Source organism: Amphiura filiformis, chromosome 13 (assembly GCF_039555335.1).
Source record: "Amphiura filiformis chromosome 13, Afil_fr2py, whole genome shotgun sequence".
In the NCBI taxonomy this organism is placed as follows: Eukaryota; Metazoa; Echinodermata; class Ophiuroidea; order Amphilepidida; family Amphiuridae; genus Amphiura; species Amphiura filiformis.
In genome coordinates, this window is record NC_092640.1 from 20,384,124 (window position 1) to 20,398,137 (window position 14,014).

Sequence of the window (14,014 nt, forward strand, 5' to 3'; positions counted from 1 at the left end):
CTTGCTTGTCTGGGGTCGCCAGCACCCCCCGAACGCGCCCAGCACCATGACTACGCGTAACAGTACTCGTTCACGACTGTCAATCATCGGGGGTCCATCACCTCGAACTTGACAACGATATCTGTATAGACTATCGCCAAGACTATCGTACGTGTAGGCGCGAAATTAAGGTTAATTTTCGTGATTGAAACAGTGTTTTTTCTTGTTTTACCTGGATAGCGGGATTGTTGGTCGATTTGATGTATTGAATAAATTAAGTTCATGGATGCGCTAAAAATATTATTAAAAGTATTAAAAACAGCTGTTCAACATTTGACAAAAAATACACTGTAGCAGGCTTGGAAAAGTCTAACCTTGGATACAGCAAGCCGTGATGTTTACGGGAAATTTTATTACATAGTGTTCCAGGTCTACGCGATGGCAGGGCAATGGCGGCTTCCATAGTTTTATTACTTTTATCATAGAGTGACACTTCCCAAAAGTTTTGGAATGCTCCGATTTCATAAGTCAGTTTTCAAGGGGAGAAGTTACCTACTTATGCATCATTTTGGAATGTTCATTGGCATTTACATTATACTAGGCAAAGTTTAGAGGGAAAACACTTGACGCTGACTTGCTCTAAATGACTTCACCGGAACAATTGCGCGTTTTATGTTTCCGTTAAGCAGTCTGCATCTCCTTTTGATTTTCCAGCAGCCAATCATAAGCGTGCACGGCCGCGATAGCGCAGCGAGATGCGAAAAAGTTGAACAAAGCTCAACTCTCATCCCCGACGAAATGTCCACCACGCGATGCACACCGACATCGCCTGGCTAATAATTACTTGGTACAGCAGAGATACTAAAATAAATACCCGGGATCGATACACGTGAATTTGCTATGCACGAGTTTGATATGAGAAGAAACTCTTTGGATACCGGGTTAGAAAATGATGAATATCTCCCCCCAATTGATTTAGTCTAAAGAATCCAGATTTGGTTCCTTGCACTTGAATATAATATGTTCAACGGATATGATAGTCGTTAGCTAGCGTCTTGAGAAAGAAGCGTGCGTCTTGAACTCAAAACTTACAAAAATATTCTGATTTTATATGTGCCGCTATAGCGCAGCGCATAGGATAGCTGCCCTCACTCCCGTGGAGGCAGTATAAAAGTCGATGACCATTGACCTCAATGGCGTATACATGCTTACTCACACACAGAGAGGTCAATCACCAGGCTATTGTCAGTAGCCTTAGTCATGTCCCTCGGCTCATTATGCGTCTCAAAGGTCGGAACAAAATGGCCATGCGCGGATTCAACCTACCATGGCGATTTCTGCTATGAAGATATCGGGGCGATGACACTGTGCGATGAGACGTTTCACCACCAAGCTCGTAAAAAACTTTGCTCAGATTTCAACGCGGTCACGATGTGGAGTCTGAATCGGAAGTCCGATTTAGACTCCACGATATCGCGGCGATTACATCTGAGCCAGGTTTTTACGAGCTCGACGATGAAAATTATCATCGCGTGGTGATGAGAGTTGAACTGTGTTCATCTTTCTTCGGCGCGCGCTGCGATATTGCGGCCGTGCACGCTTGTGATTGGCGGCATGCTGAAAAATTAAGGTCGACAGAATAAAAGGAGATGCAGACTCCACATCGCGGTTTGCAGTGCATTTTAATTTCATCGGGGGATGCTGCGATGTTTTAAAGGCATCGCAGTATCGTATCGCGCTGCGACGTTGAGTTTATCGAATATAGTCCCTGTGTTCTTCAAATTTTACAACAATCTCGTGACTTTCGTGTTTTTTGTCACAATGGTAAGTAGATTAACTTGAGTACCTCCCGACGGCTTTTTTCTTGACAATAATTTACAGACATGTTATTGATATATAGGTTGACTAAATGTATCTAAATAACAATACAAGACCCTAATAAAAAAATAATAATGGGATACAAGTTACATTATTATTAATAATCTACATCATACCCAATTTATTGAATGAAAATTTAATTACAGCTGGTTGCCTTTAAAAGTCAAAGATAAAGTGCAATATTCTCTGAGAAATGCAAACCATTTTAACAAGATCAAGTGCAGAACCAATCGGTTTCAAAATAGTGCAATTATTTTGTCGATTTGCTCAATGAACTCATGTAATAATGTGCTCTAATTTAAATCATGTTGCTGGCTAACTGTTTTTATATTGATGTGTTTATTTTTTTCAAATTCTTGATATTATCTTATTGTATTGTTGTATTGAAAGTATAGGGGGTGGGGTGGGAGAGTAGACTATGATATGTGAGTTTTGTTGGTGTGAGGACTCTGATTGTGTTATAATTCAGGATGTGTCTAGTGTCATGCTGAGTGGTGTGTGTGAGCAACTGTTGTGAGTGGTTATGTGCCCTTCCAGAGTGCTGTAAGCAGAGCTCGAAATAAGGCGCGTCCTTGCGTCAAATACCCGTGAAAGTAGGCGCGGACCCGCAAATTTCCTACGGTACGGGTCCGTGTGACCCGTAAAAATTGAACCATGCAAATAGCAGGAAATCCTAGTTTTAAGGTTCCACTGGAAAATCTGGTTCACATAATAGGTCCAGCTCCCTGAGTACACTTTCATTTTAGTTTCCCATTAAGTTTTCAACCCGGGTTTTCAATTTTCTACAAGCTATGTACCGTGATCCCCGTAGTTCTCTCTTTTGAAATTTCAAAGGCATGGGTCCGGGGTCGGACCCTTGAAAATTGACGAGGACCCTTGAAATTTCAAAGGCAAGGGTCCAGAGGACCCTTGGATTTTTCTTCCTATTTCGAGGCCTGGCTGTAAGTGGATTGTGCTGTGCAAATGTTGTGTGCTTGTGAGTAGTCTGGGTTGGATTTCTCGGGGTGGATTATTAACTTGTTTTGCTTTCGTATGGTTTGTGCTATAGGGTTTGCTGCAATATTTTGTTTATTTATTTTGTTGTTCACTTGCATTTTGTCATAATTCTTTATTGTGTATATAATATATGTCTTTTAATGTAAACTTTGCTGTAATTTAGCCTGCAGGCTACAATGCATTGTGTTAATAAACCATAAATGAATGAATGAATGAAATGAATGAATGAATATAGTAAATTACATTTACCTTCATTTAAATATTTATGACACGTACGTCAAAACAAATATTCACACGATGATAATGTGTAATATAATAAACGTGAAATTTTAGTATTTTCAGAGTTTTTGTATATTTTAGACGTTCTATGACTTTTGTTTGCTGTGTAGAGGCTGAATTGCACATGCGTACTCTGACAATTGAGGCCAGTGACACGTCAGTGATAGTCATGGGCAAATTGATATCAACATTTTTCTTACTGCTGACCGGGACTGCTGATTGGTTAATATACACATTTCGGACTCTTCGATTAATGGTATAGGGGTGTTTGAGGTTACTACGGTGTACCATTAGGGACATGCATATTAAACATTAACCAATGATCCTAGAAAGCCGCGCGTATAGTCGTGTGATATGTCAAACTTTTCCTCTGATTATCAGGAACAAAAGAGCATGCGTGTTGAGAAATTCGTTCGTAAAATTCCCTTTAAAAGGAAAGACCGGAGGGAAAGCTTATGAGCTCTGTCTGTCTGTCTATCCGGCTATGCGTTTCGCCGCGCTTCAACGCATCGTTCCGATATTTCGGATATAGATAGGTATCGGTCATTCCACGTTTATGGGGTGGTTTGAAAGGTCATCGGAGGTCAAGGTCAAAGGTCAAATTTTAAACTTTGTCCGATCGGGCCCACATTTGGTGGGTGGAATCCTTGATACAAGGGGAATATAATGCGCGAAATAAAATCGAGGTCAACCGAGGTCAAAGGTCATTACGGAGGGGTCAAATTTCAAACTTTGTCCGATCGGGCTCAAATTTGGTGGGTGGAATCCTTGATACAAGTTGAATATATGCCCAAAATAAAATTGAGGTCAAGCGAGGTCAAAGGTCATTACGGAGGGGTCAAATTTCAAACTTTGTCCGATCGGGCTCAAACTTGGTGGGTGGAATCCTTGATACAAGCGGATTACATGCCCGAAATAAAATCGAGGTCAACCAAGGTCAAAGGTCATTACGGAGGGGTCGAATTTCAAACTTTGTCCGATCGGGCTCAAATTTGGTGGGTGGAATCCTTGATACGAGGGGAATATATGCCCGAAATAAAATTGAGGTCAAGCGAGGTCAAAGGTCATTACGGAGAGGTCAAATTTCAAACTTTGTCCGATCGGGCTCAAACTTGGAGGGGGGAATCCTTGATACGAGGGGAATATATGCCCGAGATACAATTGAGGTCAACCTAGGTCAAATGTCATTATGGAGGGGTCAAATTTCAAACTTTGTCCGATCATGCCCAAACTTGGTAGGTGGAATCCTTGATACGAGGGGAATACATGCCCGAAATAAAATTGAGGTCATCCGAGGTCAAAGGTCATCACAGAGGGTTCAAATTTCAAACTTTGTCCGATCGGGCTCAAACTTGGTGGATGTAATTCTTGATATCAGGGGAACACGTAAAACTTAAAATCGAGGTCATCCGATATCAAGTCGTGCGATATGTCAAACTTTTCCTCCGGTCGTAAGGAACAAAAAGGTCAGTGGCCGCATATCTGTAGGATCATTGGTTAATGAGATATATTCACTTTTTGTACTTAGTGCACCTAACCCTGTATCTTTTTAACCAAATATCCTAAAGAGTCATGGAACACGAATCGATTGGCGCGAGGTTCATATTGTGCGTGTGCACCAAATATATATCTTGTCATCAGAGGACTCACAGTGAGTGGAGTTAACATGGATCTGGGAAGTGAGAGTAAACCTACTCTCCCACTTTCCTACATACACGTAGTCATGCACTGTGTGGTACTAACCGTACCCATGGGAACGGGTACTGGACCATGAGTACGGGTACGGGTCCCATGTCATGAATACGGGTATACGGGTACGGGTCCCAGTCCATGAGTACGGGTACGGGTCCGAAGCCAAAATAAGGCATGAGTACGGGTACGGGCACGGGTACAGAAAGTGGGACTCGAGTACGGGTACGGGTACTACAAGTCTGCAATCAAGTAATGTGACTTATCATCATACGCTACTTCGATTAGGAAAATTACCCGTTTCCTTATTTCAGGTATATTTCCTTCACGCAAAGAAGTAACCTGGATTGGTAAATCATAAAACCGAACAAATTGATTCAATGAAACAACATTTCCTCGTTTTTTGTTCTTTACAAATGAGAACAATATTTTCTTATGTTTTGTTCTTTACAAATGAAAAAATATTTCCCCGTGTTTTGTTCTTTACAAATGAGAACAATATTTCTTGTGGTTTGTTCTTTTAAAATGAGAACAATATTTCCTTATGTTTTGTTCTTTAAAAATGAACATTAATAATAAGAAAATAATAAGATAAGTAGATCGATGGGACAAACGACAAACCTTGACATTTTCAATTAATAGTTGAAAAAACAAACAAAAAAAACCCGAACAATTTGATTCAAAAATAAAACCGAACAAATTGATTCAATGAAACAACATTTCCTCGTTTTTTGTTCTTTACAAATGAGAACAATATTTCTTGTGGTTTGTTCTTTTAAAATGAGAACAATATTTCCTTATGTTTTGTTCTTTAAAAATGAACATTAATAATAAGAAAATAATAAGATAAGTAGATCGATGGGACAAACGACAAACCTTGACATTTTCAATTAATAGTTTCAATGTGTTTTGTTCTTTGAAAATTAAAGTAAACTTATATCTTTGGCACACACGCCGCATTTTCTATTATTCCAACTTTACGGTTACACGATGCTTTATTCCATTATTTCCTCAAACGTAACGAAAAACTTTAAGTATTTTAGTGCTTCTGAATGGTGTAGCATATCAAACATAAAGTGCATTTTGGCTGAAAAGCACAGAATTGGCACAGATGTATCTCTTGATAAACTTAACAAATTTGGTGTAATTTCTTTCTAGATGGCGGGAATATGTCATCAAAGTTTATACAGGTCTGAAATTCAAAATTTCTCAAATCTTGTTGAAAACCATTATTCCAGTATATACGCGGGTTTAATGTGCAACCCAACCCATATGCACCATATAAACATCTCACAAACGGTAACTAACCCCCTTAAATAATGGCCATTATTCAAAAAGGGGTTGTTTTATTACAAATCTGTCAAATGCGTTGGAAGCAGAATTTATTTCTGCGCACTTTGATCCCTCATTTGATACGATAGCCCAGGAAAAAAAACACCGGTCAATTTAATGAAGTGAGGTCCAGATTTGAAAGTTCCCATTACACTGAATACAAAATCAATACAATTTACTGCAACTTTCAAATCTTGGGTTACATTGATTTAAATGTACCCTGTGACGTCAATATTTAGTCAATTGCTACAAATGAGGTATCAAAATGTGCAAAAATAAATTCTGCTTCCAACGCATTTCACAGATTTGTAATACAATCACCCGTTTTTGAAAAATAGTTATTATTTAAGGGGGGGGGTAGTTACTTTTTTGTGTGATGTTTATGTACATATTTTTGTAACTAATGAAGGTGCTGCGTTTTGTCATAACATTTTGCCCATTTATCCAGTTACAATTACGAGGAAAACATTTAGGGATTCAATCATGTTTCACCGTTGTTCATCACCGATTAACAACGATGCGTCCGCGTCGTCTGAGTGGTTTACTTCGCGAGCGAAGTAAACCACGCAGACGCGCCGGACGCGAGTTGTTAATCGGTGATGAACAACGGTGAAACATGATTGAATCCCTTTCAACAACGAAACAAGCTAAAGATGTCTAATTCACATGATTCTTTCATTCGGAATGTCCGTTTGTCATTGCCACTCAACCTTGCAAGAAGATCGCGGTATTTCTCTGTTGATATCAGCAATAAAACTAAAGAATAAAGCAGTAATATTTAGCTGCTACCGCTAACATAAGAGAGTTCGTGTTTACGCATATGTTCCAGGCATGACGAATTTTACGCGCTCATGCGTAACGCGTACGCGTAACTTTGCGTTCGCGAATACGTTACTGAACTGTGGATTCATCACGGATTAACAACGGTTGGCTCCTGTACAAAGGTATAGGAAGAGTTGTTGAAATATAAATACCACACAGTACACAATGGTATAAGAAGCTAGATATTAAAAATCATTTTCAGCAATATCCAAAAAGAACCTCATGTGCTCCACAAATTCACGGAACTCTTAATTTGAAAGCTTAAATGAGGCATTTTTATTAAAAATATGATATGAAATAAATCAAGATATACACATTCTCATTTAAGACTTTGAGCATGCAAAAGTAGCTAAATTTAATTAAGATAATATTTTTTTTGGTCAAGTGACCAACTTTCTGGCATGCAGCAATGGCTTTTGATGACAGATAGCTCCAATGTTGTTTTTACCAGATTTAGATGAAGCAAGATATTGTTAAGTATTACCAAAGAGGATAAAATTCTGAATGCTCTGGGAAAATTAGTTTTTTGACTGCAAAGATATGGTTTAAAACTTTTTTTTTCAATAAATTTAACGTATTTTTATCGTATTTTCGTTAACATCTTATCGATTTTATATTATAAAATAAAAAAGAATAGGGCTAGTAAATCTAAGAATAGTTATGTACTTACATGTAGCCAGAGCACTGGCAACAATGACTAAGATGTGCAGATATACTTGAATCTTCGTCATTCTTTTAACTGATCCTTTGTTCGTAGCGTTTGAAAATATTAAGCAAAAATTTCGATAGTGTTGAAATATTGAGAACAATTCGTATACACGTCCTCCTTCTGTGAGTGCATCAACGAAAAGGAAGTTCATATGCGCATTAAATCAACAACAATAATCAACATGATCAATGCTATGTAACATACAGACTGTACCAAAAAAAAGTATGCAAATGCAATTTTGCTTTTTAGAAAAAAAGCAAATAAAAAGGGTGATGACAACGCTTTTATATGCAGTGGAATTTATAATGGCTAACAAAAACAAACCTCTCTAATTTACTTTTCTTGGTTTCTTTAGTTCGGGCTCAAACGCTATATGCTCAAGAAAACGAATTAGGTCTCTTTTGAGATGACCGCGCATTGTGATATTATTAAGATTGCACCGTATAAAATTGACTTTCATGATTATGCAAATATTGCAATATTGTTGCTTTTCAGACCAAAAATAATCGAACCCGGGACCTGCCTGTTGTAAAACTCAGTGCGTTAATAATACCACTGAACCAACTGACTATTACCTGCGAGGATTTTGATAGTATATCCTTGATATTGCTGAATAGAATAAATCTATACTGATAGGCCTATTTATCTAATGATGCTATTCAAAATTAATAGACGTTCTATAGGGGCCTATAATCTAGAAATATAATGTTAAATGACTATCAATCGAACAATCAATCCAGTTTTCAAGTTATCAACAGTCAATAATAAACTGTTGAATCATCATGGAATATTACTAATTACTAACTAATATACCAAATAAATAATGAATTAAATAAATAAATAAATAAATAAATAAATAAATAAATAAATAAATAAATAAATAAATAAATAAATAAATAAATAAGCATAGGCAAAATTCCAAACATTCTATTGTAATTTTCTGCTATACACGCAAAGGACCTGTGCTTTTATATCCGCGCCCCGGGTCCGCGCCTGATCAATAATGAGTCTTTCACCATGCTCACACCATAGTATTACTGTATCCCTGTAGGATTATCTACTGACCAGGTGCTAAACAACTCAATAAAGTGGATGCTATAACAGTACCCATTCAAGCGTACATATCAAGGTCATAACAGGGCAGTATACAAAGAATGGTCAAAGGTCAACGTTTCCAAAGAAGTATAATATAGATGTAGATGCAAGCTTTCGTGTTGGAAACATAAAAACATACTCGCCAGTCGTGCGCTTTTGTATGAGATTTGATACGGCGCTGAAGTCTATAGCTGTTCCAAAATCAGTTCCAGACCCTGTTTCCAGACCAAAATTTGTATGTTGTTACAAGGAATTCAAAGTAATTTTATCATCAAGTGACCCACATAGATGAATACGACATCTATCGTGAGCCAATCTGCATTCTGTTGCCTGCAAAAGCCGACGATCAGGTAAAAATTCTAAAAAGAGCGTGACTAGATATTCGCGTTAATTTCATAATAAATTAAAAACGCATTGAAAACGCCAAATTGCAGTCACAAAATATATAATATTACTAAATCACCCAAGCAGATGGTAACGTAGGTATGTGGAAAAGAACTGCAATAACAATAACAAAGTATGTGCCCAAAGAGTTGTCTTTGGAATGTCGCTTTTTTTTAAATATCACCAAAAATATCAAATTTTGGAAAAACGCCTCAAAATTTCAAACAAACACGAACCTTCCAAAATAAATACATATTTTGCACTCGGCGGCCCAGTCACCTGCCGCTGTGATTTGGGGTAACTCGTTGCTTCCCCTCTCCAGAAACCTGAACTTCAAGTTTGCCCATACCCCATGCCTTATGAAATTACCTTGACGATAGAGTACAAATCAATACAATTAATAAGTGACATGTTTGCCTAGTACTATTTCCGAATTTGTATAATATTTTTTGTTAAAAACCTGTACAATGTACAGATGAATCCAACGAGCCAAGTGATGGTCAGAATTTAGTCGGCCATGACTGGGTTCCCGGAGCACCAAACTGGTATTGTGACTGCCCAATTGGGTGGATTAAAGCTGCTTAAAAATCGATGTTATGTTGTATTGTGTTGTAAGCTTTCATCATTCTATTGTCTACATGTAACACTGGTGATGAAATGCAGTTTAAAATCCCCGCCAAGGATGCATCATTTCATATTTTAGGTGGGATATACCCGACGGGGACCCAGCTATGGCTGCCATTGAGGTATAGGAATGCGTGAAATTGGATTCGTCTATACATACTATAGAACAATTTTAGGTTAAAATCAAGGGGCGGCAAAAAAGAAGGGGCGGCAAGAAGAAATATAAAAATAAGAAATGGCTGGACAGAAGGGGCGGCAAGAAGAATTGTTAATCTGAAAAGGGCGGAAAATTATGAAAAACCTGGCCTACTACAGGGTGAGTAAAAAAAAGTGCAATAGAGCAAAGAATCGATATTTATGTAAGAACCACGTTGAACTGTCCAATTATTGAAAGTTTTTATAAATGTCACACTCAATAGTCACCTGTTGTGAAAAAATGAAGTCAATCACATCTACCGTTTTTTATGAGTCCTTTTGCTACGATACCCAATTTCATTATTTGTCCACGAGGTACCATGTATTTTGAATGAGAGCACACAATGTACGATAAAGGCACCAGCTCTGAAACTGACTTTAACTTAAATAAGGTTGATTTTTGCGTTATTTTAATTTCTTTTTTCTGTTCAAACAAACTTTCTAACAATTCTTTAAGTTCTTCATACCTCACTTGACTCCAACTTTAGTTTTTTTTAAATCCTAATTACTGGATATTTTATAATTCACTCTACTTCAATTTGCGCGCATTTCATTTCGACATTTGAAAAATCTGCCTACAAATGTGTATGTTTTTGATAGAGAATAAACATCTTTAAAGTAAAGGTAAAATGAAAATAATAACAAATAATGTTTCTTTTCCTTAAACAAGACTAAGGACAATAACAATTTGGGTGCTCCATTTTATTTCATGCCAATGAGGTTAAGAAAATGGCAGTTGTTCCAAATCTACCTTACACAGAGTCGGCTGACATTCAAATTTTAGATGTCTCTTGGACAAACATTAAAATTGGGTATCGCTATAAAATGTGTCATAAAAACAAAACGGTAAATGCTAATTCCTTGATTTTTTCACACAAGGTCACCAATGGATATATCATTTATAAAATATTTTAAAACCTAAAAGGTTCAAATCGGTTCTTAAATAAAAATTGATTCTTTTCTCTATTGCACTTTTTTTGACTCACCCTGTATAAATATGTGCCCTGCATGTCCACCGCTCGAAGTGAGTGTGTTAAATGTTCTTTAATTCTTTAATATATAAAAACAAAATGATTAAAAATTGTTTTGTTCCTACTATGGTGCGAAAGGTTGCGGGTTCGAACCCTGGCGCACACCGATATCACCTGGTTAATAATTACATTGTACAGCAGAGACACTAAAATGAATACACAGGATCGATACACGTGAATGTGCTATATGTACAATTTGATATTCAGGCGATAAATCTTTGGATACCGCGGTAGAAAATGATATATTTCCTTGCACTTGAACATATGTGTTGAAAGGATATGATAGTCGTTAGCTTGCGTATTGAGAAAGAAGTGTGCGTCCTGAGCTCAAAAACTGACCAAAATTCTGATTTTATATGTGCCGAACTATAGCGCAGCGTAGGCTAGCTGCACTCATATTCATATTCATATTTTATTATCAAAAGGTGACCCGAAGGTCAAATTACATGATAAAGTTACAAAGATAAAAACAACAAACATTCAAAAATATTTTTTAAAGAATTACATCTATAAAACATACATATGTGCTTCTTTTTGATTTTTGCTTCTTGGTTTGTTTGTAATTTTGTATTATATTGTAAGGCGCTGTGATCTCTGTAGAGCGCCATATAAGTATTCGTTAATAATAATAATAATAATAATAATAATAAAACACATAAAATGGTATAAAATTTCATTTACAGAAACTAATATTGCACTTTTAAAATAGTATCATTAAATATTAATAAATAAAAAGAAAAGGAAAAAAACACATTGCATAATACACTTCAGAACAGGGGGTGATTGCACGGCCACTGTGCATGCAGGATACAATGAGCACATGAATAAAAAAGAAAAAGTACACATTACGGTACTTGTTTAGCAGGTCCACAAAGTATGGTATGGGACTATTTTGGAAGCGAGAGGTTCTGAACCGCAGTTGGGTGAAATTATGCGTATTGCGAAGGTTGCGACCATGAGCACTTTGTCTAGATGGAGGAAGAAGATCTTTGGTACGGTCTGAGTCGGCAAGCCCTTCGGCTAATCTTCGACAATGATCTTCTCTTCTATCTGACAAGCGCATGTCGCAAGCTTGCACCGCCTCAGCATATGAGGTAAATCTCTGACCTAAAATGATCCTGCATGCACGTCTTTGGAGTTGTTCAAGTGACTGTGTCTGATTTGTTGTTAACGAGGAGTGCCAGGTGACATCTGCGTACTCAAGAATAGGGCGCACATAACCTTTGTACACAGTAATTAGTTCTTCGTCATTGAAACCAAATTTTTTTAGCAGTTTTAGCATATACAACTTCTGGTTGGACTTCTTTGTTATTTCATTAACATTTTTGTCCCATTTCAAGTCATTTTGAAGGTGAACCCCTAGTATCTTAGCCTCAGTTACATAGTTCAAGGGCTTACCAGCTATCTTAAGCTCAATAGGGGCGGTGGTTCATTTTTTAAACAGACCTGGATGGCCTGACGCTTGCTAGGGTTCAAGCTAAGCTTGTTTTTGTTTGTCCACTCAGTGAACTCGTCCAGTGTATCTTGAAGCTTGCTTGGTTGGGAATACGGACGATTTTCAGCAAGTGTCAGGCCATCCACGTACTTCCAACAGTTGATGCTTCCATCTTTGGACTGAACTGCATCATTAATGATAACCTGGAAGCCAATTGGGCCGAGTTTAGTCCCCTGTGGGAGGGCACCATTGAGAACTTTGAACTCAGAGAGTGACTGATTGTAGCGAACACATTACATACGGTTGCTGACAAAGTCACACAACCAGGGAACGATGGATCTGCGGACTCCCAAGTGGATAAATTTCTCAATGAGGATGTTATGGTCTATCATATCGAACGCTTTGGAGAAGTCCGTCAGAACCACCGTTCCCACGTTGTTGATCCTGTCAGCACCTTGATGAAGAGTGTGGAGGAGGTTGATCAAGTAGTGGGAAGTCGAGATACCCTTGATGTTACCAAACTGTTGGGGGTCAATTTTGTCTTCGATGTCTTCCAAAATCCACTGCACAACAAATTCTTCACCTAATTTTGACAAAACATCGGTCAAGGAGACAGGTCTAAGTTTATCGACCTTGGACATGTGGTGGAGGCAGTCTAAAAGCAGATGACTCATGGTGTATACATGCTCACTCACACACAGAGAGGTCAATTACCAGGCTATTGTCAGTAGCCTTAGTCGGATGTCCCTCGGCTCATTATGCGTCTCACAACTATAAAACAGTCCGGAACAAGATGGCCATGCGTGGCTGTGAATTCAACCTACCATGGCGATTTCTGCCATGATGATATCGGGGCGATGACACTGTGTGGCGGTGCCTAGTACGCTCTCATGGAAAAATTGAGTTAGCTTGAAATTACCCTGGACAAGGAACTCACTGCTAATTTGTCTCGTTGTAACCCGTACGAAACTCGGGGAGCTGATCTTGGTTGCGAATGTTATTTTGTGGAATGTCTAGGGTATGCACTCTAGAAGCAGCAAAGTCCCTGTATTGTTGTTAATGGTTTAGGGAATGATGTGGGGCCGTAGTGGTCAGCGAAAACCTGTAAAGTGTGCTTAGGCTTGTGGATCAACGTCTAGGCGTTAAGGGATATTATAGGTTGAGAGTCACCAGTTCCAATTTCTGATGCATTTCTCACCTTCGACTATTTTAGCCAGCTTCTGTATTTCACTACTTTGTATTGCTCTGTATCAGTCACATGACTATTCTTAATTTAAATATAAATATCATACACTTGTGTTTGGTGAATTTGTTATTTTGAAGAGAAAAAACCCCAATCGAGTTCCTTTTAAGATTGCGGGAGCATGAAAAAGACACGTACACTATTTTTTGTCGTGGTTTAATGAGTGTTAGTTACCATTGATCACTTGACATTGATTCAGTATACTTCAAGCAATTTATATACTAAATCACAAAAACTAACATAACAATAAGACTTTAATAATAGTGTTTGTTAAAGGAAATTGTATCAATGATTTTTTTTGCTGTGTAATATTAGTATGAACT